This window comes from Dryas octopetala, chromosome 1, assembly GCF_963921425.1.
Source record: "Dryas octopetala chromosome 1, drDryOcto1.1, whole genome shotgun sequence".
NCBI lineage: Eukaryota > Viridiplantae > Streptophyta > Magnoliopsida > Rosales > Rosaceae > Dryas > Dryas octopetala.
In genome coordinates this window covers 26,952,943-26,980,933 of record NC_141366.1, presented here as the reverse complement: position 1 = coordinate 26,980,933, position 27,991 = coordinate 26,952,943, and the positions used below count along the sequence as shown (strand labels likewise).

Genomic DNA, 27,991 nt, shown 5'->3' with positions numbered 1-27,991 from the left:
TATGCATTAGGAGAACAATTGCGAGAAAGTAACTAGCCAAACCTTTTTAGCAGTCAAACTTTAATATGTTGTGTTCAAATTAACTGTCATTAGCCTTGGATGGTTATTGCATGCTTATCTGATTTGAAACCGAAAACTTAACATTGCAAGATAGAATAAAGGATGTGTGCGTGTGTTTCCATCTTCCAAAACCCCCCATTTAGTTATTCTAGTGATTAATTGCATTGATTTGTTGTTTATTAACCATTTCTTGTGGGATCGATCTCGTGCTTGTACGCTTTGCTATTGATGCGATTCGTGCACTTGCGAGTATACTTAGAATGAGATAATTGTTTATTTTGTTTTAAGAAAACACATCAACAGTTAGGATGAGCGTTCTAGACCTATTGAAACACATTTGGTGTGAAGAACGCTCGAACACACCATTACGGTGCATACTTGATCCAATTTTGTCTTAATTGCACCAAAACGTTCTTGAAGGGCATGAGAGACATGGGAAAGTACTTTCTCATGTTAGGATTAGCGTTCTAGACTTATTGAATTACATTTGGTGTTACGAACGCACGAAAACATCCTTTCGGTGCATAATTGGTCCAATTTCGTCCAAATTTTATCAGAACGTCACCGGTTAGCAAAAACGACATAGGGAAACACCTTCTCATGTTTGGATTAGCACTCTAGACTTATTGAACAACATTTGATGCTAAGTGTGAGACCCGGAAATTTTCAAATTTATTTTGTGATTTTTCCGTATTTTCAAAAAAATTTTTATAGAACTTTTTGTTATAAAATCTAATTTTTTTCACCTTGAGCTTTGAATTGTTTGACCAATTTTGACTAGGGTTTTGACCCAAGTTAGAACTTTAAAAGGTAGTACTTTTACTCACGAACCCAACGGTGCAAGTCTCGTATTATTCCGAGTCCGGGAGATTATTTTATGAATTTCTTAAATTTTCTTAGTTGTGGAGCTTGAAATTATCGAAATTTTTTATAAAGGGCAAATTGGTAATTTGACCTCATAGTTAATTAGTACTAGTCGATACGAGTCCGTAGTATTTTTCGGGGTATTTTTCTGAGTCCCGAGCTATTTTTAATTAATTTTTGAAGTTGGAGAATATAGGAAAAAGAAAATAAAATAGGAAATCACCAGATCGCGCCACGTGGCACGATCTGGAGCGTCCATCGCTGCATGGCAGCAAGATCTGATGGCTGCATGTGCAGCCAAGTGTTAGTGCACATGCCACGTGTCACTTCCTCATTGGCCCATTTTGTGACGGTTGACTTGAGTCAACCCAGTCAACTCGGATGAGTCAACCGAGTTGACTCACTTTCTCTCCCTATAAATAGTGGCGTGAACCCCAGCTGATTTCCTCACAATTCAGCCGCACGCTTCCCAAGAGAGAGCTTCTCTCTCCTCTCTCTTCCTTTCTCTCTCTTCTTCAATCTTGTTTTGAGTTTATCTTGAGTTCTGGAGCTCCGATCGACGATCCGATTTCGCCTACGCGATCGTGGCGACGAGCTCTTCAATTCTAGTAGTGTGAAGGCTATGTTTTGGTGAAGTTTTAAAAAAATCATTTCTGAGCTCCATAGGTAATTTCTTGATCCCTGTCGAACTTCTGCTAAAATTTTGTTAAATTAATCTCTTGTTAATTAGGTTCTTTTAATCTTGTTACTTAGCAAGTCTAGTAGTACCGAGACTCTGCCCGTGGGAAGTCTTCAACAGGTATACCCTCAACCCAGCTTATTTAACCTGCTGTTATTTAAGTTGTGGTTATAGACGAAACGCTGTTTAACTGTTGTTATCAAATGAACTTAATAAATATTGAGGCCATATCAGTGGTAACCAAATAACGTGATGACTAAGGTCAGTCCATGAGCATACAGGCGTTGGGTACTGAGCCAGAGCTCCCTCAGTTTCCCCATGCACTGACCTGGTCACGTTGTAGGTTCATATCTGATCAACCTCCTCGACAATAAATTAAAATAGATATAGAAACCACACGGTCTGACATGACTGTTTGCCTCGGGGTGCAAGGTCATGTCGGATTAAGAATTCAGAGAAGCCTAGCAGTTACGCTAGTGCCAAACCTCTGAATTATACCTGGTCTTAACAGACAAGGTCATCGATTTACGTGAAGACCGTTTTTAACACCAGTTGTTGTCAAACTAGGAACTCCAGTTACCTAAAAGAGATCGTTGCGACGTGGCAAATTGTGATTTGTACTCGAAAACAGGCAAAAGCTTTGGACGCTAGGTAGGGGGACAACACACTCTGACTAGTGGATTTCCTGCATGTACTATATAATAAATACTGTGTGATAAAGATGCATTTTTTTGATTGGCATATCTGCTTGGTTTTATGATGATGAGAATGATGACTGTTATGCATATTCTCGTGAGATTGTTATTGTGTTTGACTTGAGAGTGAAAGGTCCCTTACGGTAGACCCTGGGTTTCGATCCCCAAAACCTCATGAGGGGTTGTACGGACGGACTGGTCGATTGTCCTTCTTGGGAGGCCAGTCTAGGCGGTATAACCATGAAATGGCCACTTTCGCTACCCTGTCCCAGTCAAATGACTGCAGGACTTTGTTATGCTTTTGTGAGAGGGTAGTTAGCCCTAACGGCTGGTCAACAGGTATGATTCTGAACTTGGGCCCGGAAAACTGTATTTTGAAAATTGTATGAGCATGCTACTCGTTTTACAAAGCTTGACAACTGGTTTGTGTTGTGCATTTGATTTTAAATTACCTCAAACTATTTTTCAAACCTAGCAGGGAGTTCCCTGAGGGGGAGCAATGAACGTATGTGATGCTCACCCCTACATTGTTGTTTTTCTCCCTCTCAGGTGCTGCGCGTGTGGACTTTGACGGCCTCGATTGAGGGGTGGTGGTGCGGTCTCGAGCTTGTCAATTCCTGTGTTCCTGTTTAGTCAGTATATTTTCCTTGGGCAGGTCCTTGGTGTCCTTTTACCATCTTTATATACCCTTGGTCATATCTTGTATATACACTGAGTCCTTGGGTTGTCTACTTTTGAATTATCGAGTCTATATAAACAGTTTCTTTGAAGTTACTCTAAACAATAGTAGCTCCGAGGGTTGGTTTAATTATGAATTAATTATTTCTGAATAAACTTTCCGCTGCAAACTCAAGCACTCTGATCCAACCCATTTTTACTAAACCAAAAGGCTTAACCTATTTTGCGGATATTTGGGATTATAACACCGGGGGATTGGTTGTTGTAGTCTCAGGTATTCTCAAGATAGGTGCCTCTGTTACGTACCTGGGTTTCGGGGCGTGACACTAAGAACGCACAAACACATCATTTCGGTGCATACTTTGTCCAATTTCGTCCAAAATGCACCAAAGCGTGACCGGTTGGCACAAAGACACGTAGATGCACTTTCTCATGTTAGGATTAGCATTCTAGACTTATTGAACCACATATTGTGTTAAGAACACACAAAAATGTCATTTCGGTGCATATTTGGTACAATTTCGTCCTGAATGCACCAACACGTACCCAGATGGCAAGACAGACATGGGAAAGCACTTTCTCAGGTTAGGATGAGGTCAAAGTCAAAATGGATAAGGAATCTCTCATTTTCAAGGAATCCTAGTTGCACCAGGAAATGTTGGTCAAAGTCAACTCTACAAAGTCAAGGTTCCAGAAGTTTCTAGAAGGTGGTGGACATCCATGGAAATGAATGGAGGGAAGAAATGAATTTGAATTCAAATGGAAATGAGGGGCAAAATGGGAAGTCAAAAGTCAAGGGCCATGGGCCCTAGGGATGCCGAACCAAGATGGGCCATGCATGCACATGCATGGGCCTAAACCCTAGCAGCCCAAAGTCCATGCGTAAGGAGCAAGATGGCAGCCCATGCATGCGCATGCATGCCATGCAAACCCTAGCAGCCAAGGAGCCCATACGCAAGCCCAAGATGCAAGCCCAAGTTGGAAGCCCATGGAGTGAAACCCTAGCCCATCTTGTGCAAGCCACTTCAGCCCATCACATGTGAGCCCAAAGCACATCAAGGTCCAAGACCAGCAGCCCATGCGCAAGGGAGGGGGGCCTAGCTGACTTGCATGCGCCACTTAAGCCCAAGAGGACAAGCCCTTGCCGCAAGCCCATTGCACCCTAACCCTAGCTGCTGCCGCAAGTCACCTTCTCCTTGCCTCTCAAGGATTGCACCTCTATAAATATATCATGTACTTCAGAACCCTAGACACTTTTATCTCCTGCTAGTTTTATTTTCAGTTTTAGGTTTTTATTTTCAGAAGTTAGAGAGAGTGAGAGAGAGCTGAATTCAGAGGGATTTAGAGAGAGAAGGTGGCGTGACAAGTGAGAGAGAGAAGGACCAGCCTGCTGCCGCAAGCCCTAGCTCACCTTGCTGTGAGTTCCTCCTGCTTGCTAGGTGCCTCCTTCTTCCTCTCTCCTTGCCGCAGCCACCCTAGTGTTTGCATCTCTGATTTTGTTTCTTTTTCCTTCTAGTTTTCTATTTTAATGTTGGTTTATGCTACTGAAATTAATTAGTTTATGATTCTGATTTTATTTAGTGCATGGTTCGGATTTCAGTTAGTTTATGCAATTTAATTTAGTTGTTAGTTTATGTTTTTAAGTTTGTTTACTTTGTGTTTCTGATTTCTTTTGCAAGCATGAATTGGGAATTTGTTTATTGTTTCTATTTTGTTTTATTTGATTTAAGAATGTAGATTAGTTATTCTATCTTGCATGTTAGTCGTAGGTCGATTAATGGATTTGCATGTTCTAACAAATCATTTATCCGTGTCTTGGTCTGTTAGTTTGATGTTTGCATGTATTAAATTTCCACTATCTATTAGAACCCGTCACTAGTTGTTTGCATCCTTTGACTGGCCACCTTAGAGTAATTGCATCTAGTTTATTTGTTAGGTTTAGCTGTGAAATAGTCAAAGACACTAAACCACAAGTAACAAGGGAATAAGGGATTATTCTTGGTAGTGGGGTTGGGCGACCTCTATAAGGAAATAGTCAAAGCATATATGTTGTGCATGTTTGACGTTCTCATAAAACTTAATGACTCCTGCATGGGTAACAGCTGCTTTAGCTTGAACTAGGGAACATGTAGGTTAACTGGCTAAGGAAGGCCCAAGAAGCTCTTAGTTTATGCATTAGGAGAACAATTGCGAGAAAGTAACTAGCCAAACCTTTTTAGCAGTCAAACTTTAATATGTTGTGTTCAAATTAACTGTCATTAGCCTTGGATGGTTATTGCATGCTTATCTGATTTGAAACCGAAAACTTAACATTGTGTTCGTTTTAAATTTAAATACTCGCAGTGCACGAATCTATATATAATATAGATGGCAAGCAAGGTCGATCCCACGAGGACTATTATTGATCTTTAAATGATAATCCGTATGCTAAAAAGAAACAAGGAGACAAGACACGCACTTGAACTGAAACACACGCACACACACACGAATGAGAGGGAGTTTGTATGTCTTGAAAACAGCAATTTAAACCTAACTTTAAAGACTAAAATGCGCAACTAGCAAAGAGTATGAAAACAGCAAGTTATCTTGTGAGAATAGATTGGTAGATGATACTAGGACTCTAGGACTTTACCACTAGACCTCATATCCAATGTCATGGTGCAATTTCTGAAACCTTTAATTCCTATTGATGAATGCATTCGCATATTCACCTATGACATAGCATGAAATGCATGATTCCCCAAATGTACAAACTAGTGCATGGCGTCTACCCTAGTTTGGTACCCTAAATGCAACCTAGGCATGGCATCTACCTAAGAACGCAGCAAGGTCCATTAACACCCAAATGAGATTATGAATGCAAATAAAACCCTAAGGCATGGCGTCTACCTTAGGTGCATTAGTATTGATTTCACACAATTAGAATTCAGCCAATTACTAAATCCTAAGTTGTTTATCACTTGTATTAGGGGCTGATTGGTTGTCCTCACCCTAATTTGATTAAATTCTAGATGCAATAACCCTAGGTGATCAATCAAAGATTATAAACACATAGAGAACAATGATAAAAGTGAAATCAAAATCATCAAATCCATGGAATTAAATAAACAGCAACTACATCACCAATCCATTGAATATTCGGCCTAGGGCTGAATCCTAGGCCCTAGAAAACGTGATTAGTTCATGCTAGAAAACAAGAACAGCCACGAAATCATGTTTTTCATCTAACAATTACAAGAAAAGAAAAGAAGAAGAGAAAACACCCCAAAGGAGAGCTCACGCCTCCAGCAGCCTCTCTCTCTCTATTTTCTGATTTTTTCCAAGTGTCTGAACCCCTAAAATGATAGAAAGAGATGTATATATAAGGGTGTGCAGCAGCTAGGGTTTTGGGAAGGAAGGATGTGCGGCCAGCTAGGGTTTCCAAGCTAGGAAGATGCGGCATGGGCTTGGCTTCTTGGGCTTAAGTGACTTGCGCAAGGCCCTAGGGTTTCCCTCTCTTGCGCATGGTGTAGCTGACCCCTATGGGCTTGCATGTAGCTGATTTCCTCCCCTAATGGGCCTCCAATAAATTAGGAATTAAAATGAAATAAATCAGGTTATATCAAATCTGATTTTTAAGAGCCCAATTAGGAAAGGAAAGCCTTGCAAGGTGCGGCCAGCCCTTTTCTTCTAGCAACCATGCCACTTCCTATGTGGTTTGGGCTGGGCTTCCATTTCTTCATGCTCTTGGACCCTGTCTTGATCTTGGGCTTCCATTTAAACAGCAAATATTCATTTAAGCTCAAAATGGGCTGATTTGCATCCATTTAATTCCTATGGGCTTTCCACCTACAAAAGAGAAAAACACAAATAAATAACATAAAATATAGGGACTAAGTACTAAATACGTGAAGATAGAGGGCCTAAAATGCAAACATTTAAAGACCTAACAAATTCCCCCAAACTTAACCTTTGCTAGTCCCTAGCAAAACAAAACAAAACTACACTAAGACTCCAAAAACAACCTAACCGTCCACCAAAAATCTCAGGTATGCTTGATCATTCATAACTCAGTCAAATAGATTTCACACTAGTTCCAGAGATTACCAAATGCCAACACTAACTCACAGTCAACAAGATTAAAGCATCATGTGCGTAAGACAATATCAACATAGTTTTCAATCTGAACTTTCAAGCAACTTGAGTAATCACAAGCGACTAGTGTCACTTCAATTCTCACAAAGATAGTCACTCACAAATAAAGCACTGAGATATTGGTTAAATAGTGATTCCCTCAAAAGGCATATGTGAGCGATTTTATGCATACAAATTCAAATTACTCACATATATGTAAGAATGAAAGCACAAGTGAAAGAATAATGATCTCATGAAAGATACCAAATACCAGAAATCAAATCAAAATACAATATGCTTCCATCTCATCTAATCTCCACATTAAGACTACACTTCACCTAAAATCATATAGGACTTTTACATATGGGTTGTAATGGGGCTAACGGTGAAGGGTTTTAACAAGAAAGGTATGGAAAACACAAAGACTTAAGTGAACCATAGAGAATCAGGTTTTACGTTGTCATTTCATTCTTATACACTTTGGCAACAAGGCTTGCATTCTTGAATTTGCACACTTGTGATACACATGCCTACCCTTTTCACTTTTTTTTTTTTTTTTTTTTTTTTTTCTTTTCTATTTCCTTTTGGGCACGGCAACATATTCAAGTCCTTTTCTTTTCTTTTTCACATTATTCCCAAGCCTTGCACACAAATGAACAATTATCCTAAACCAGTTCTCTACAATCCCTTAAGTATGGGTAGATACACACAATGGAAGGGTACTTCCCCCAAACTAGGGGCGGGCACGGGTAACATGGTTAAGAAACAAAAAGGCTGACAAGGCTCAACAAGGCAACTAGGGGTATAAATGAACACAAAAAGGATGGCTAGAATGGCGCAAACGAGACAAAGAAGGCCTAAATCATTTCCTAGGTTCCATGTAGTTACAACATGCTTCAATTAAATTGAGATGGAAGTTCTATCATTTGATTTAAAATGATGCACATTTCAAGCATTTGATCAAGTGAAAGATAATGAGATCATGCAAACTCTAGATATTCAATGAACGTATGGAGTATTAGCATATAACCCTCAAAACAGAAGAATTAAAGCTCGAATCTCACAAGGGGTATATAAGTTCACTAGAAGCCTAGATCATACAAGCATGCAATCATTTTCAGTCTAAACTATACCGGCATTGTAATTCACACAAAGATAGCTCAAATATGCTCAAAATGAGTTATATGTCAAAAGAGTAATCAAAAGAACTGGTTTCATCAATTCGACCAAAGTATGCAAGATCAAAGCATTTGCAATTCATCATAGTGGTGGACAGGAACCTAAAGGTCATAAAAACAAAAATATTTTTGGTATTTTTCAAAAATTTGAACGAAAATCTCAAAACCTAAACCTAAAACTCTTCCCCCAAACTTAAATGAAACATTGTCCTCAATGTTTCGAACTAAGCATGCAATGAATCATTCAAGTTAGGAAGACAAATACTCTAATGACCTAAAAACAGACCACAACCAACAAAAAAAAACTAAAGGAAAGCACAAGGTTAAGAACTCCCTGATATCCATGCAAACAGCCATAGGGCAATGTTTCTTCTCTCCAAATGTTGGGTTGCCTCCCAATCAGCGCTAAGTTTAGAGTCTTCAGCCAGACTTGGCAGTACATCACGCTAATGGAACAGGATCCTCCAAGAGCATGTTCTCCTCCGAACGCTCCATATTAGCCTCCAAGTAAGGCTTAAGTTGATGGCCATTCACCTTGAATGTATTCTTTGTCTTTGTATTGCAGACCTCGACTGCACCATGAGGGTAAACATTAGTAACAGTAAATGGACCATACCATCGAGAACGAAGTTTACCTGGAAAGAGTCTGAGGCGAGAATTGTAAAGCAAGACTTTCTGACCCACTTCGAAATGTTTTCTCAAAATGGCCTTGTCATGGTAGGCCTTAGTCTTGTCTTTGTAAATCCTAGAACTCTCATAAGCCTCATTCCTGAGTTCTTCCAACTCACTCAATTGTAGCTTCCTATGGTCACCTGCCTCATTCATCTTAAAATTGAAATGTTTAATAGCCCAATATGCTTTATGCTCTAATTCAACAGGTAAATGACATGGTTTACCAAAAACCAACCTGTACGGGGACATACCAATGGGAGTCTTATACGCTATACGATAAGCCCATAGAGCATCTAAGAGGCGATCTGACCAATCTTTCAGGGAGGGGCTCACAGTCTTCTCCAAAATTTGCTTAATTTCCCTATTACAGGTAAATGACATGGTTTACCAAAAACCAACCTGTACGGGGACATACCAATGGGAGTCTTATACGCTATACGATAAGCCCATAGAGCATCTAAGAGGCGATCTGACCAATCTTTCAGGGAGGGGCTCACAGTCTTCTCCAAAATTTGCTTAATTTCCCTATTACAGATCTCAGCCTGTCCACTTGTCTGGGGGTGATAAGGTGTAGAAACCTTATACTTGATGCCATATTTGCTCAGCAAGGCCGCAAATAACCTGTTGTTGAAGTGAGATCCTCCATCACTAATAATAGCTTTGGGAGTGCCAAATCTTGCAAAAATATGATCCTTAAGAAATCTGAGGACAACTCTAGAATCATTAGTCTTGGATGGAATTGCTTCCACCCATTTCGACACATAATCAACTGCAAGCAAGATATACAAATAACCCTTGGAAGACGGAAATGGGCCCATGAAATCAATGCCCCAGACATCAAAAATCTCAACAATAAGAATGGGGTTAAGAGGCATTTGATTTCGTGAAGAAATGTTACCCAACTTTTGGCACTTATCACAAGTGGTGCAGAATGTATAAGCATCCTTGAACAAACTAGGCCAGTAAAAACCACACTGCAACACTTTTAGAGCCGTCTTCTTTGCTCCACCATGTCCTCCACATGCATCAGAATGGCAAAAAGTTAGTATAGACTAAAACTCAGATTCTGGCACACACCTTCTGATGATCTGGTCGGGGCACCACTTAAATAGATATGGATCATCCCATATATAGTACTTAGCCGTGCTGATGAGCTTCTCCTTCTGAGCTCTCTGTGTATCACCTGGAAGTTCTCCTGTAACAATATAATTAACAATATCAGAGTACCAAGGAACATAAACAGACAATGAGAACAACTGCTCATCTGGGAATCGCTCATTCAGAGGGAGGATGTCCTCCTCTGTAGTAGAACTGTGCACCAATCGACTAAGGTGATCCGCCACCACATTCTCTGAGCCCTTCTTATCTTTGATCTCTAGGTCAAACTCCTGGAGCAACAAAATCCATCTAATCAGCCTGGGCTTCGCATCTTTCTTCTGTAGAAGGTACCTAAGCGCTGCATGATCAGAAAATACAATCACTTTAGTTCCAATCAGATATGACCTGAATTTTTCTAAAGCAAAAATGACAGCCAAAAGCTCCTTCTCTGTGGTGGAATAATTCAGCTGGGCATCGTTGAGAGTCCGACTGGCATAGTAGATAACATGTGATATCTTGTTCACTCTCTGCCCTAACACAGCTCCCACAGCATAATCAGAAGCATCGCACATCAGCTCAAATGGCAAACTCCAATCAGGAGGCATAATGACTGGAGCTGATGTGAGAAGAGTCTTCAATCTGTTAAATGCGGCTAGACACTCCTCATTGAATTCAAACGGCACCTCCTTGGCCAACAATCTACTCAAAGGCCGTGCTATCTGGGAAAAATCCTTAATGAACCGCCTGTAAAAACCTGCATGACCAAGAAACGATCTCACATCTTTAACTGTCAAAGGTGGTGGAAGATTACTTACCAGATCAACCTTGGCCTTATCCACCTCTATCCCTCTACTGGATATGACATGGCCAAGAACAATACCTTGTTGTACCATAAAATGGCACTTCTCCCAATTCAAAACCAAATTGCATTCCTGGCATCTTTCTAAAACCAAAGCAAGATTATGTAGGCATTTATCATAAGAAGAACCAAATACACTAAAGTCATCCATAAATACCTCTATTATATTCTCCACCATATCCGAAAAAATGCTCATCATGCATCGCTGAAAAGTACCTGGAGCATTGCACAAGCCAAAGGGCATGCGCCTGTAGGCAAAAGTGCCATAGGGACAGGTAAATGTCGTCTTCTCCTGATCCTCTGGGGCTATAGCTATCTGGTTGTAGCCTGAATACCCATCTAGAAAGCAATAATGGCTATGATCTGCAAGACGTTCCAACATCTGATCAATAAAAGGTAATGGGAAATGGTCTTTCCGAGTACCTAAGTTAAGTTTCCTGTAGTCTATGCAGACACGCCACCCTGTCTGTACTCGAGTTGGCACCAGCTCATTTGCATCATTTCTGACCACTGTGACACCAGACTTCTTAGGAACCACCTGCACCGGACTCACCCATTTGCTATCTGATATGGGATAAATAATACCCACATCTAGCAACTTCAGCACCTCCTTCAGCACAACTTCCTTCATCACTGGGTTGAGTCTACGCTGAGCCTCTCTAGTCGGCTTAGCTCCATCCTCCAACAATATCCTGTGCATACACCTCGAGGGACTGATTCCCTTGATATCTGCAATACTCCACCCAATTGCTGTTTTGTGCTCTCTCAGCACTCTCAACAATTTCTCTTCTTCCTCTGCATTGAGGTTGGAAGCAATGATCACCGGTAATGTGCTTCCCTCACCCAAATAAGCATACTTCAGATGCTCAGGCAAATCCTTCAACTCTAGCTTAGGTGCCTGCAACACAGAGGGTACAAGTTTTGTATCAGAAACAGGTAAAGGCTCAAAAGTAGAAATATACATACCTGAACAGCGGGGTACGCCCTCTAAGTGAGCCAAAATGTTCTCAACCTGCTCATCCTCATGCACAGCCATAGGGCTATGAATCAAAGCTCTATCCAACGGATCACTGCTACAAGTCACATTAAACACCTGTTGACAAACCAAATCCATAACATCCACCCTAAAGCACTCGTGCTCATCACTGGGTAGTTTGAGTGCCTCAAACACTCTGAACTCAATGGTCTGTCCCTGCACATTCATAGTTAGTGTACCCTGTTGAACATCAATTTTTGTACCTGCAGTGGCCATAAAGGGACGACCAAGTATCAAGGGTAATTGTGCCTCATACATAGGTACGGCCTCCATTTCCAAAACTAGGAAATCAGCCGGCAATATCAATCCATCTACTCTCACAAGTACATCTTCCAAAATTCCTCTGGGGTACTTAACTGATCTATCAGCTAACTGGATACTCACAGAGGTCGCCTTCAGCTCACCTAAATTCAGAGTCTCATACATAGAAAATGGCATTAAATTCACAGAGGCACCTAAATCAAGGAGAGCTTTCTCAAACCTACAATCCCCAATGATACAAGGGATAGTGAAGCTGCCTGGGTCCTTGAGCTTGGGAGGTAGCTTCCTCTGAAGCACTGCTGAAACCTCCTCTGAGACCTTCACTGTCTCGAACTCTTTGAACCTTCTCTTGTTTGTGCACAAGTCCTTGAGGAACTTTGCATATCTTGGCACTTGCTTAATCGCATCTAGAAGGGGAATATTGATCTCCACCTTCCTGAATATCTCCATAACACCCTTCAGAGGGTCCTCTTTCTTAGCCTTATGTAACCTGCTAGGAAAAGGAGCATGTATAGAAATCAACTTAGAAGGGTCAGATTGTACCTGAGGTAAGGGAAAACCCTTGGGAACTACCACATGGTTGCCTGAAGATGGCACATAAGAGTCTAAGGTACCCTTAACAGGTTCGGCTATGATCTCAGGTGCATCTTCTGACTCGACACCTTCCTCCACAATTTTTTTCTCCTCTTTCCCAACTATCTTACCCCCTCTGAGAGTAATTGCATTCACCTGCTCATTGTTCTTGGGGATAATGATCACTTGCCCTGGAAGTCTCCCTGGCTCTCTTTGATTCAGTGCGGTAGCTAACTGGCCCATTTGTTGCTCAAGATTCGCAATGGCCCTATCAGTCTTCTGCATATGTGTCTCTGACTTCTGAATGAAAGACTGTGTGCTCTGAGCCATAGATGCAATCAAATCTTCCAAGGACTTCTTCTGAGGCTGTTGTTGTTGATAGCCCTGATGTGCCTGATGTTGTGGAAATGAACCTTGAGGCTGCTGCTGATTCTGGTTATTACTCCACCTGAAATTGGGATGATTCCGCCACCCTGGGTTGTAAGTAGGAGAGAATGGATCATTCCTGGGCTTCTGATTATATGAGTTCAGCATGTTGGCCTGTTCTTGCACAAACTCAGGGAAATCGGCACCATGAGGGCAAGAAATCGTTTCATGTCCAGGTGTAGCACAAATGGCGCAAACCTCCAATGATGGAGCTTTCTGATTTAGGGCAAGTATGACATCCATCTTGCGTTCCAGCCGAGCGATCTGCGCATTAGATGCAAGATTATTAGAAGTATTGACCTCATTAACACCAGCGCACTTACCTCTAGTATCTGAATGCATTGTTTCTCTTGCCATCTCTTCATAGAGGTCAGAGGCTTCCTGAGCTGTCTTATTCCTGATAGAACCACCTGAAAAATTAATCACAGCATTCCTACTCGCAAGGGTTAGTCCTTTATAAAATATGCGCATCAATAAGTTCAAAGGAAGTCCATGATGTGGACATTGAAGTAGCAATGTATTAAAACGCTCCCAAGCCTCTGAGAATGACTCATCTTGTTGAGAAAACTGCATAATCTCATCTCGCAGCATATCCGTCTTTTGAGATGAAAAGAACTTTTCTAGGAACTTCTTCTCAATTTCATCCCAAGTCCTCAGTGATCCAGGTTTCAAAGAATTCAGCCAAAACTTAGCTTTATCCTTCAAAGTGTAAGGAAACACCCTCATCTTGAGTTGATTCTCATTCACACCTGTCAAGGGCAAAAAGCTCACAGCATTAAATATATCTTTAAGGTGAGTTAGCGGATCTTCACTAGGTAAACCATGAAAAGAGGGTAGCATATTAAAGTGAGAAGATTTGAGCTCATAATTTCTTGCAGCATGTGGCAAGGCAATGCTCGAAGGGGAAGCAGGGATGGTCGGGATGTCTAGATCTCCCATGTGTTCCACGTTGTCTTCCTCGGCCATAGCTTTTTCAAATTGGTGAGAGTTTGATGAAGATGTAGGAGACGGTGTAGGGGATGGCAAAGGTAGACGTGTTGCTGCTCGAACTAGTTCTGCCTTACTCCTTTCACAAAACAATCTGATTTCGGCTAATCTCTCATCCAAATAAGTGTCCTCAATTGACTTGTTAGGATCTGGCTGGGACATGCACAAGTACCTACAAAATAAGAGACAAACACGTTAGAACCTCAATTGAACAACAAGAGAAAAGTAATTTTCGGATTTTTTTTTTTTTTTTTTGAAATAAATAAACTATGTAATTAAATAAATATGAAAATCAGAAAACTAAAACAAGTTAAAAACGAAAAACTAAACACAATCCTACAACTATGACTCACGGCACACGAACAAGGACAAAGGGAAAACAAATTAAGAAAAAGAAAAAAGCAAATAATCACTAAATAAAAACACTAAAAGAACGCACTAATATTGTCACAAAGAGCAAATCTAGTCCCCGGCAACGGTGCCAAAAACTGTTCGTTTTAAATTTAAATACTCGCAGTGCACGAATCTATATATAATATAGATGGCAAGCAAGGTCGATCCCACGAGGACTATTATTGATCTTTAAATGATAATCCGTATGCTAAAAAGAAACAAGGAGACAAGACACGAGTGGCTGCCCAAGTTGTCACGCCAAGGGCAGCTGCTCACTTGAACTGAAACACACGCACACACACACGAATGAGAGGGAGTTTGTATGTCTTGAAAACAGCAATTTAAACCTAACTTTAAAGACTAAAATGCGCAACTAGCAAAGAGTATGAAAACAGCAAGTTATCTTGTGAGAATAGATTGGTAGATGATACTAGGACTCTAGGACTTTACCACTAGACCTCATATCCAATGTCATGGTGCAATTTCTAAAACCTTTAATTCCTATTGATGAATGCATTCGCATATTCACCTATGGCATAGCATGAAATGCATGATTCCCCAAATGTACAAACTAGTGCATGGCGTCTACCCTAGTTTGGTACCGTAAATGCAACCTAGGCATGGCATCTACCTAAGAACGCAGCAAGGTCCATTAACACCCAAATGAGATTATGAATGCAAATAAAACCCTAAGGCATGGCGTCTACCTTAGGTGCATTAGTATTGATTTCACACAATTAGAATTCAGCCAATTACTAAATCCTAAGTTGTTTATCACTTGTATTAGGGGCTGATTGGTTGTCCTCACCCTAATTTGATTAAATTCTAGATGCAATAACCCTAGGTGATCAATCAAAGATTATAAACACATAGAGAACAATGATAAAAGTGAAATCAAAATCATCAAATCCATGGAATTAAATAAACAGCAACTACATCACCAATCCATTGAATATTCGGCCTAGGGCTGAATCCTAGGCCCTAGAAAACGTGATTAGTTCATGCTAGAAAACAAGAACAGCCACGAAATCATGTTTTTCATCTAACAATTACAAGAAAAGAAAAGAAGAAGAGAAAACACCCCAAAGGAGAGCTCACGCCTCCAGCAGCCTCTCTCTCTCTATTTTCTGATTTTTTCCAAGTGTCTGAACCCCTAAAATGATAGAAAGAGATGTATATATAAGGGTGTGCAGCAGCTAGGGTTTTGGGAAGGAAGGATGTGCGGCCAGCTAGGGTTTCCAAGCTAGGAAGATGCGGCATGGGCTTGGCTTCTTGGGCTTAAGTGACTTGCGCAAGGCCCTAGGGTTTCCCTCTCTTGCGCATGGTGTAGCTGACCCCTATGGGCTTGCATGTAGCTGATTTCCTCCCCTAATGGGCCTCCAATAAATTAGGAATTAAAATGAAATAAATCAGGTTATATCAAATCTGATTTTTAAGAGCCCAATTAGGAAAGGAAAGCCTTGCAAGGTGCGGCCAGCCCTTTTCTTCTAGCAACCACGCCACTTCCTATGTGGTTTGGGCTGGGCTTCCATTTCTTCATGCTCTTGGACCCTGTCTTGATCTTGGGCTTCCATTTAAACAGCAAATATTCATTTAAGCTCAAAATGGGCTGATTTGCATCCATTTAATTCCTATGGGCTTTCCACCTACAAAAGAGAAAAACACAAATAAATAACATAAAATATAGGGACTAAGTACTAAATACGTGAAGATAGAGGGCCTAAAATGCAAACATTTAAAGACCTAACACATTGCAAGATAGAATAAAGGGTGTGTGCGTGTGGTGATGTGTGCGTGTGTTTCCATCTTCCAAAACCCCCCATTTAGTTATTCTATTGATTAATTGAATTGATTTGTTGTGTATTAACCATTCCCTGTGGGATCAACCTCGTGCTTGTACGCTTTGCTACTGATGCGATTCGTGCACTTGCGAGTATACTTGGAATGAAATAGATGTTTATTTTGTTCTAAGAAAACATTCAACAATTTTTTGGCGCCGTTGCCGGGGAATGGTGTCTAATATCAATGAATTGGTTTAATTAGTCATTAGAATTAGGTTATATTAGTTAGATTTCAATTTGGGTTAATTTTTAGTTTTTAATAAATGCCATGCCTTTATATGCATTCTTTCTACTGATTGTGTGTTTTTCTCTTGATTAGGTGTGTTTATGAACCCTGAACTTGTTGCAAGGTTGGAGAGGCTCAAGAGCGAAACTTTAGGTACATCACAAGTCAGCCCGCAACCTAGTGCATCAGATTCGCGTAGTGAAGAGACTGAGAGTGTCGACATGGCTGAGACAAACGAGATGATACCGCAGCCCCTGAGCCATTTTTCAGCACCTTCGCTGCCCACTCAACCATCTTGCATTCGGTATGCAACCATAGCCACTGATTTCGAAATCAAGAGTGGCCAGATTCACTTGTTGCCGAGCTACCATGGGCTGAATGGGGAGGATCCGATCCACTTTTTGATGGAGTTTTCCGAGGTTTGTGAAGCCGCACAATTGAGGGGTCTGAATGCCGATCAGTACCGTTTGAGGATGTTCCCTTTTGCGCTTAAGGACAAGGCAAAGAGGTGGTTGTATTCGCTGCCCAGTGGTTCCATTTCGACATGGGATGATCTTTCGAGCAAGTTCCTGAACAAGTTTTATTCCATTTCCAAGGCAAATTTGATTCGGAAGGAGATCCTTGGATTTGTGCAGAAAGCAGACGAGCCATTCCATGAGACTTGGGACAGATTCAATGAGTTACTTACTAGCTGCCCACACCATAACCTATCTCCTTGGTATGTGATTTGTTGTTTTTATCAGGGATTATTGGAGAGAGATCAAGCCAAGGTGGATTTGGCATGTGGTGGTGCGTTTATGTCAAAGACGGAGGATGAGGCTACAGATTTGTTTGAGTCACTCTCTTTGAGTTCTCAACAGTGGGATTCCAATCGTTCGAGAGGAGGACCAAAGAGAGGGTTATATGAGGTGACCGATGTGCCAAACACCGTGGAGGGACAGATTTTGGAAATCAAGACTATGGTGCAGAAGTTATCTTTGGCTCAAGAGAAGATGATGGGTATGCAAGAACAAGGAGGTGATGTGGAACACGTGAATCAGGTTGGGAATTATCCTAGGGTGCCATATGATCCATTTTCTAACACTTATAACCCTGGATGGAAGAACAACCCTAATTTCAGGTGGAGCAACAACAATGGACAGCAAGCTAGTGGGAGCAACAACAAGCCATATATGCACCCTAATGCCGAGCGGTCTAGTTTGGAGGACAAGATTGCTCAGATTGCTCAAAGCACCGAAGGGGAAATTGCCAAGTCAGCCCATCGTCAACCCGAAGAATGAGGAGCATGTAAATGCTATTTTGAGGACTACTCCAAGAAAGAGAGTTAGAGTGGTCAAGACTAAGGAGGTGATTGAGATCATGGATAGTGAGGAAGAGGAGGATCCGGAAATGATTGATGAGAAAGCTGATACACGTGTGATTCCCCTCATTCCGGACATCGACATCACTAAGTTTCCAGCAACCATGAGGGAGTTGATGTCTATTGAGAAGAAGGTTGAGGAGCAAGGGCATAATCACAACGTTCCTAGGGAGATTTGTGGTTATCTCTTTGCATCTTTTCCAAGCAAGAAGAGGGATCCGGGCTTGTTGGTCATACCATGCAGCATAGGGGAGTATGAGATCGCCAATGCCTTAATTGACAATGGCTCAGCTATCAACGTCATGCCGCTGGTTGTGTTCAAGAGGCTTGGATTTGTGGAGGCTGATTTGCAACCGTTTGATTTGAACATTCGCTTCGCCAACTCTTCAGTCGAGGAAGCCCGTGGTATGCTTGTGGATGTTTTGGTTAAATGTCATAAATTACTAATTCCCTCTGATTTCATAGTGCTAGATGTGCCGAGACTTCCGGGCGACGTTTCGATTATTCTTGGGAGACCATTTTTTGTGCACCTCTAACATGGAGTACAAAGCAATGGAGAGTACCATGAAGATTCGGCACTACACCAAGCAAGAGGTGTATTGTCTCACTTCCGAGATGCCACAAAGCGAGGAGATCACTTTTTATGGAGAGGAGAAGTCAGAAATGGAGAGCTTTTTCAGTGCGTTCTTAGGGAGTGCCGAGAGTAGCAGTGGCAAGAAGAAGAGGAAAGGACGCAAGTAAAGGAGAAGGCAATGTCAGGCTGAAGACAGAAAAACAAGCGCTTATTGGGAGGCAACCCAAGTTTTTTTTGTTTCGAATAATGGAGGAGGAGTCATCGAGGACCAAGGAGGCCGCGCCTACCCTTGGAGTGTCCACGCTTGCGTACGCAAGTAAACAGTTTCTTTATTTCGCTTCATAAGACAATTTTTCATTTTGGTGTGTTTATTTGGTTTTAGATATGTGCAATTTCCTGTTTCGCTTAAATTGTTCATTCTTGCATTTATTTCATATACATTGAGGGCAATGTATCATTTAAGTGTGGGGGGAAAGGCATTTGTCACTTGTTAGTGTTTTTAGGTTAGAACAAGTGTTTAGGGTGTTTTAAGTGTTTTTGAGTGTTTTTAGAAAAAGAAAAAAAAAAATTTCGTTTTTAGTGTTTTTAGGTGTTTTTAGGTTAGGAAAAAACTTTTTCTTTTGTTTTTAAACTTAGGGTGTCAAAACCCACATCAAAATGCACGTTTTCATTAGATCTCATTCACCTTAGTGATGGATGTGATTCTTTTGAAGTGTGCGACATTGTTTTAAAAACAAAAAGTTTTTGAGTCATTTTGGTTGTTTCAGGTCGTTTTGAGTCCCCAACCAATTGATTTGAGTGTGCATGATTGTTATGAGCATGTTTTAGTATTGTGTGTATATTTGGTGTTCTTTTCATTCTAATAGTGTTCCATAACATATCTTGCAATTCTATGTCATTTGGCCTTGTTGATATGAATTTAGGTTGTGATTAGCATTACTAATGATTATATGCATAATAGAGTAGACTTGCATGACCTAAGTGAGCTTTTGAGCCCTGTTCTTCAATTCTTGAGTGTTGCGCGCCACTCTGATTCTATCATTGTCATATAAGTCGTTGTTTTGATCTCATTGTCTTTTATTTGGTCATTTGCTTGGAATATGCATAATCTTGAATCAATGAGCTAGAACTCTTTTCTTGTGTACACAAAGCATGTGGTATATGCATAACTCTTGAGAAATGAATTTAGGCCCTGTTTGTGTACCCCATAGCCTGAAAGCCTACCCATTACATGTTTTATCCTTAGTTACCCATTTTGAGCATTTTAAGCCATTTTCTTTGTTACCCCATACCAAACCCTAAGTTTGGGGGTGTGACACCCCTTTTACCCGTTTTACCCTTTTTATGGTATTGCAAGTTGTTTATATGTTGATTGAGGTGAAAAAGAAGTGAAAATGCATAGCTTATACAAAAATGTGTCAGAAAAGTATGTATGCCGTGCCCAAAGAAAAGAAAAAGAAGAGAAATCAAAGAAAAGAGATGGGACGGTTTCAAAAGAAAAAGTGAGCAAAAAGAGCTCAAATTAAGCTATGAAGTGCAAAGAAGCAAGTGTACCACAGAATGTTCTAGTAATACTTGCAATTCCATGAATTTAGCCCTTTGTGTTTCCTTTTCATTTCAATACCCTATCCTAGCCTAAGCTTTCATTATAACCCTATTAAAAGTCCTAGCTGATCTCAAGAGGTGTGTATTATACTTATGTGGAGTCTATTTAAGAAGGGAGCCTGTGGTCATTGATTCTATTTCAAGCATTTGGGTTCCTTCCATGAGATCAGTATTTCTTTCTAAAATGTGCCTTTATTTCATGTACATATGTGAGCTAATTGTTTTTGTTACATATTTCCTCTCACATATACTTTTGAGTGCACATATCAACCCAATTCTTGAGTGTTTATCATTGAGAGTATGTCATAGTGAGGATTGGAGTTGAATCTATTATGTATGTATATATTTAGTCTTGTTTGTCTAATACTTGGATTTGTGTCAAGGATGGCCTATATGACAATAGAGGACCGAGGTATGTTATTTGAAATATTATTAGAATTTGGAGAATACAATTTATATACCTTGCTTTCCTATGTGATTAATAGTTGTGCGCATGAATTCAGTTGTTGGGATGTTGGAGTCAGTCTTGAGTCTTTTCTTTCCTTTATTTGCTCGAGGACTAGCAAAATCTAAGTTTGGGGGTGTGATGAGTGTGCATTTTGCATCACTTTATGATACTAATTCCTTAACCTAGAGTGTTAGAACTCGATATTTTGTGTTTCTTGTTTTGTTTTTGTGTTTTCAGGTCAAATGAAGGAGAAATGAGAAAAAGAAGCAAATAGAGCCATTTTGGGACATTTACTGGTCAAACCAGGAAAAGTGCAGAAATCCTAGTCGAATGAGGATTCCTAGTCACACTAGGAAACATCAAGTCCAGAACCATCATTGCAGAGCCAGAAATGTGAAATCCTGAATCGAACAGGAAATCCTGGTTGAACTAGGAAACCTAACCTAACTAGGGAAAGGAGTCCTAATGACACTAGGAGACCCCAGGGGCAATATGGTCATTACGAGAAGTCGAAATGGATAAGGAATCTCTCATTTTCAAGGAATCCTAGTTGCACCAGGAAATGTTGGTCAAAGTCAACTCTACAAAGTCAAGGTTCCAGAAGTTTCTAGAAGGTGGTGGACATCCATGGAAATGAATGGAGGGAAGAAATGAATTTGAATTCAAATGGAAATGAGGGGCAAAATGGGAAGTCAAAAGTCAAGGGCCATGGGCCCTAGGGGTGCCGAACCAAGATGGGCCATGCATGCACATGCATGGGCCCAAACCCTAGCAGCCCAAAGTCCATGCGTAAGGAGCAAGATGGCAGCCCATGCATGCGCATGCATGCCATGCAAACCCTAGCAGCCAAGGAGCCCATACGCAAGCCCAAGTTGGAAGCCCATGGAGTGAAACCCTAGCCCATCTTGTGCAAGCCACTTCAGCCCAACACAAGTGAGCCCATGTTGTATGTTTTCCTAGAGCAAATTAAATAACCTTTCCTGAGCTCTAGGTTAACTCAATTAAATTCAATTAACTCAACTCTAACTCAAACACGCAAATGGGGGGGGTTTTTATTGGTTTTTAAGGCTAAACTAAACAAACAGAGAAATAACAAACTTTAAAATGACAACTGAAAGATTTCGGGTAAAACAATAATAAAGAACACTAGGGGTCAGAATCCACCACTATGTTGATTGTGTTTTCTTAGAACAAAACAAACAATTATCTCATTCTAAGTTTACTCGCAAGTGCACGAATCGCATCAGTAGCAAAGCGTACAAGCACGAGGTCGATCCCACAGGGAATGGTTAATACACAACAAATCAATTCAATTAATCAATAGAAGAACTAAATGGGGGATTTTGGAAAGATGGAACACACGCAGACATCACCACACGCACACAACCTTTATTCTATCTTGCAATGTTAAGTTTTCGGTTTCAAATCAGATAAGCATGCAATTATCATCCAAGGCTAATGACAGTTAATTTGAACACAACATATTAAAGTTTGACTGCTAAAAAGGTTTGGCTAGTTACTTTCTCGCAATTGTTCTCCTAATGCATAAACTAAGAGCTTCTTGGGCCTTCCTTAGCCAGTTAACCTACATGTTCCCTAGTTCAAGCTAAGGCAGCTGTTACCCATGCAGGAGTCGTTAAGTTTATGAGAACGTCAAACATGCACATCATATAAGCTTTGACTATTTCCTTATAGAGGTCGCCCAACCCCACTACCAAGAATAATCCCTTATTCCCTTGTTACTTGTGGATTAATGTCTTTGACTTTCACAGCTAAACCTAACAAATAAACTAGATGCAATTACTCTAAGGTGGCCAGTCAAAGGATGCAAACAACTAGTGACGGGTTCTAATAGATAGTGGAAATTTAATACATGCAAACATCAAACTAACAGACCAAGAGACAGATAAACGATTTGTTAGAACATGCAAATCCATTAATCGACCTATGACTAACATGCAAGATAGAATAATTAACCTACATACTTAAATAAAATAAAACAAAACAGAAATAATAAACAAAGTCCCAATTCATGCTTGCAAAAGAAAATCAGACACACAAAGTGAACAAACTTAAAGGCATAAACTAAACAACTAAATTAAATTGCATAAATTAAATGAAATCAGAACCATGCACTAAATAAGATCAGAATCATAAACTAATTAATTTCAGTAGCATAAACCAACAATAAAATAGAAAACTAGAAGGAAAAAGAAACAAAATCAGAGATGCAAACACTAGGGTGGCTGCGGCAAGGAGAGAGGAAGAAGGAGGCACCTAGCAAGCAGGAGGAACTCACGGCAAGGTGAGCTAGGGCTTGTGGCAGCAGGCTGGTCCTTCTCTCTCTCACTTGTCATGCCACCTTCTCTCTCTAAATCCCTCTGAATTCGGCTCTCTCTCACTTTCTCTAACTTCTGAAAATAAAATCCTAAAACTGAAAAATAAACTAGCAGGAGGTAAAAATCTAGGGTTCTGAAGTACATGATATATTTATAGAGGTGCAATCCTTGAGAGGCAAGGAGAAGGTGACTTGCGGCAGCAGCTAAGGTTAGGGTGCAATGGGCTTGCGACAAGGGCTTGTCCTCTTGGGCTTAAGTGGCGCATGCAAGTCAGCTAGGCCCCCTTCCCTTGCGCATGGGCTGCTGGTCTTGGACCTTGATGTGCTTTGGGCTCACATGTGTTGGGCTGAAGTGGCTTGCACAAGATGGGCTAGGGTTTCACTCCATGGGCTTCCAACTTGGGTTTGCGTATGGGCTCCTTGGCTGCTAGGGTTTGCATGGCATGCATGCGCATGCATGGGCTGCCATCTTGCTCCTTACGCATGGGCTTTGGGTTGCTAGGGTTTGGGCCCATGCATGTGCATGCATGGCCCATCTTGGTTCGGCATCCCTAGGGCCCATAGGCCCTCGACTTTTGACTTCCCATTTTGTCCCTCATTTCCATTTGAATTCAAATTCATTTCTTCCCTCCATTCATTTCCATGGATGTCCACCATCTTCTGGAAGCTTCTGGAACCTTGACTTTGACCAACATTTCCTGGTGCAACTATGATTCCTTGAAAATGAGAGATTCCTTATCCATTTCGACTTCTCGTAATGACCATATTGCCCCTAGGGTCTCCTAGTGTCATTAGGAATCATTTCCCTAGTTGGGTTAGGTTTCCTAGTTCAACCAGGATTTCCTGTTCGAATCAGGATTTCACATTTCTGGCTCCGCAATGATGGTTCTGGAATTGATGTTTCCTAGTGTGACTAGGATTTCTGCACTTTTCCTGGTTTGACCAGGATTTCACTCGTTTTCCTGGTTTGACCAGGAAATGTCCTAAAATGGCTCCATTTGCTTCTTTTTCTCATTTCTGCTTCATTTGACCTGAAAATACAAAAACAAGACAAGAAACACAAAATATCGAGTTCTAACACTCTAGGTTAAGGAATTAGTATCATAAAGTGATGCAAAATGCACACTCATCACACTAGCATACCATTCACTTCACTATGGGTATTAACAATCAATAAGTAAACATGTTGACAAAGTTCGTCTACTAAAAGGTTTAGCTAGTCACTTTTAGCAATTACTCCCCTTACTGTGCATAAACTAAGAGCTTCTTGGGCCTTCCTTAGCCAGTTAACTTGCATGTTCCCTAGTTCTAAGCTAAGGCAGCTGTTACCCATGCAAGAGTCGTTACGATATGTGAGAGTGACAAACACATAGCGCATAGCTCCAAATTAATGTACCCTATGTCCTCTATGATCTCTTTTCTCATGAATATTATCTTAGGATACCCACTTGTTGCCTATTGAAACTATCATCCTTTCGAGCTTGTTTAGTTTCACAACATAAATCTAGATGCATGCAACCTAAGGTGATCAGTCAAAGATGCAAAACAAATAGAGTCAATTTAAACAGAGATCCAAGATTTGTCAACATATAAACAATCAAAATATTAATAATCCATAGTGAAAGTAAACAGCAATGCTAGGGCTTCATCCTAGCCCTAGCCCAATATTTAACTATGCATAATTAAATCCACAATTAAACAATGCATAATTAAAATAATGGAAATAAAAATAAAAGGAAGAGAGATCAAGCCGGGGCAGCAAGGTGGAGGTGCGGCTGCAATGGTGGTGTGCAATGGGGCTGCTCGGCCTTGGGCTCCACGGCAAGGAGGCTGAGGTGCTCGGCAAAGTAGCAGCAAGGTGGTGATGGCGTGGCTGCTGGAGGTGGCGCAACTTGGTGGTGGTGGCTGCGGCTTCACTTGATCCTCCTTCTTCAGTTCGGCACAAAATAAAAGAAAACACAATAGAAGGGGGCTGCTGGGGTTCGGCCACAAAAGAAAAGAAAGAAAAATAAAGGGAAGGGAGATGGTGGCTGCGGCACAAGAAAAATATGATAGAGGATGGCTGCTAGGGTTGCGAAAATTAAAAGAGAAGAGAACAAAACTTCAGAACAGAACCCCTTTTCTGATTCTTAAAGATGTATTTATAGAGGGGAGTGGGAGAGAAATCCTTGGGAGGCAAGGAGAAGAGAGGGTGCGGCAGCAGCTAGGGTTAGGAGAGGTATTGGGCTTGCGGCAAGGGCTTTAGCTTGGGCTTAAGTGACACACACCAGCCCTCTAGGGTTTCGCGCATGGCTGATAGGCTTGGGCTGGCGCATGGAGTTCCTCTTGGGCTGGTGCATGCATGTATGCATGGCTCCTTCAGAATTCGGCATTGTACAGGCCCATGGCCCATTTGACTTGTTGACTTTTCATTGTTGACCCTTGACCATTCACTTTGACTTCCCATTTTGTCCCTCATTTTCATTTGAATTCGAATTCATTTCTTCCCTCCATTTATTCCCATGGATGTCCACCACCTTCTAGAAGCTTCTGGAACCTTGATTTTGTAGAGTTGACTTTGACCAACATTTCCTAGTGTTACTAGGATTTCTTGTAAATGAAGGATTCCTTATCCATTTCGACTTCTCGTAATGACCATATTGCCCCTGGGGTCTCCTAGTGTCGTTAGGACTCCTTTCCCTAGTTGGGTTAGGTTTCCTAGTTCAACCAGGATTTCCTGTTTCAATCAGGATTTCTCATTTCTGGCTCCGCAATGATGGTTCTGGACTTGATGTTTCCTAGTGTGACTAGGAATCCTCATTCGACTAGGATTTCTGCACTTTTCCTGGTTGGACCAGGATTTCTCTCGTTTTCCTAGTTTGACTAGGAAATGTCTAAAAATGGTCCTTTTGGATTCTTTTCTCTTCTTTGCTCATTTTATCCTATAAAAGCAAAAACAAACTAACAACACACAAAATATCGAGTTCTTGTACTCTGAGTTAGGGAGTTAGTATCATAAAATAGTGTAAAATGAGCACTCAACACACCCCCAAACTTAGATTTTGCTAGTCCTCGAGCAAAAAGAATAAAGAAAAGACTCAAGACAGACTCAAAACATCCCAACACATGATTTCATAAGCACAGCCATAAATAGCATAATCAAGCAAGATACATATAAAATTCATTCTTCGACCTCTAATAATGTTTCAATTAACATACCTTACTCCTCCATGAAAAATATAGACCAACCTTATCACAGACTCATATGTTTAGACAAACAAGACTAAATCAGCATATCCAAAATAGCATCAACTCCAATTCTCACCAGGGCATGCTCTCAACAATAAAACGCTCAGAAATTGGGTTGATATGTGCACTCAAGTATACGTGAGAGATGATATGATAAACAAATGCAAAAAGCTCACCTATTAATCATGAAAGACAGGCACCATGAACAAAAACACTGATCTCAAGAAAAGGATTTAAAATACTTGAAACAGAATCAATAACCATACGCTTCCCTTTTATCTAGACTCCACATAATGAACTACAATTCTCCCAAGATCAAGTAGGGCTTTAATAAGGGTTGTAATGGAGGCTTAGGTTAGGATAGGGTATTGAAATGAAACGGATAACAAAGGCTACAGACTATGGATTTGCACCAAACAACAATAGAGGCATTCCTTCATAATTTTGCACTCATAGCTCACATTTGGACATCTTTCCATTTCAATCGTCCCTTCCCTTTAATCTTTCTCTTTTTTTTTTTTTTTTTTTTTTTTTTTTTTTTTTTAGGGAACGACAAACAATCTTAAGCACCATTCCTTCTCTTCCAAGCTATGCACACACATTTCTTTTCAACCTCTCAGCTTCATTAGCTCAATGCAAATCCATCAGTAAGGTAAACAGGTAGAGGAGTGAAACTCCCCCAAACTTAGGGTTTGGTATAAGGGTAAACAAAGAAAAGGTCCTTAGGCTCAAAATGTTTGACTAGGGTTATAACATAGGATAGGCCTTAGGCTATGGGTTAAAACAAACAAGGCCTAATATCATTTCCTAAGATTCATGTAGTTATATCCATGCTTTGTATAGAATAAGAGAGAAGTTCTAGCTTATTGATTCACAATTATATTCCAAGTACTTAATCAAAAGAAAGAATATTGAGATTACAACGACTTTATATGACACGAAAATTTTAGAGTAATGTCAACACTCAAGAATTGAAGTACAGGGCTCAAAAGCTCACTTAGGTTATACAAGTCTACTCTATTAAGTATATGCATCTCTAGTCATGTAAGTTATCACTTAAGTTTATGAAAACAAGGCCCACTTCATAGAGTTGTAAAGCATGTTATGAACCAATACTAGAGATAGAAGAATTCATACTATATAGTCAAGCTAGACATGCATAATAAAATCAATCAGTTGGGGACTCAAAACAACAAAATAAACAAAAAGACTCAAATTTTTTTTTTTTTTAAACCAAAAATGCAATGCATTCCCCACCCCCAAACTTAAAAGAAACATTGTCCTCAATGTTTAAATGAAAGACAGATGTAATGCACATTATAATGAACAGAGGAAGGGAAAAACAATAAAACAAATCTACTTAAATGAGCGAAAAGAGGGTGAAAATGTACCTTGGCTGGTGTGCAAACAGCTCGCCCATGCACAAGTACCAAATCACCTCCTCGTCGTCATCCATCCCTTGGGTTGCCTCCCAAGAAGCGCTAAATTTCACGTCTTCAGCCAGACCTAGTCTTGTACTAGAAATCAATTTTCTCTTGGTTCAGCTCAAAATCAGGTTCAAGGAAAGGCTTCACACGATGACCGTTAACCTTAAATGTGTTCCCATTCTTCGGATTCTTGAGTTCAACTGTACCATAGGGAAACACTCAAACCACCTCATAAGGTCCGGTCCATCTTGAACGCAACTTGCCTGGGAAGAGACGTAATCTTGTATCATATAATAACACCTTCCCGCCAACAAAGAATTCTCTTGGACGTAGCTTCTTATCATGGTACCTCTTGGTCCTTTCCTTGTACAA

At 40.6% G+C, this 27,991-nt stretch overlaps 1 long non-coding RNA gene, 1 other non-coding gene and 1 pseudogene across 3 annotated transcripts; 2 read left to right on the top strand and 1 right to left on the bottom strand.

Moving 5' to 3' along the window:
- The first annotated feature begins 1,417 nt into the window (after positions 1-1,417).
- LOC147299481 (uncharacterized) lies at positions 1,418-3,147 on the top strand. 2 transcript variants are annotated; one of them, XR_015123326.1, is made up of 4 exons: positions 1,418-1,590; positions 1,678-1,723; positions 2,171-2,254; positions 2,848-3,147. It is a non-coding gene; the product is annotated as an uncharacterized LOC147299481 (long non-coding RNA). The 2 variants fall into 2 exon arrangements; XR_015123325.1 differs by lacking the exon at positions 2,848-3,147 and having other exon boundaries at positions 2,171-2,702.
- Positions 3,148-8,708: 5,561 nt separating this feature from the next.
- On the bottom strand, positions 8,709-27,648 carry LOC147299479 (uncharacterized; annotated as a pseudogene).
- On the top strand, positions 13,680-13,783 carry LOC147299480 (small nucleolar RNA R71). The gene has a single exon (XR_015120143.1). It is a non-coding gene; the product is annotated as a small nucleolar RNA R71 (small nucleolar RNA).
- Positions 27,649-27,991: the final 343 nt, after the last annotated feature.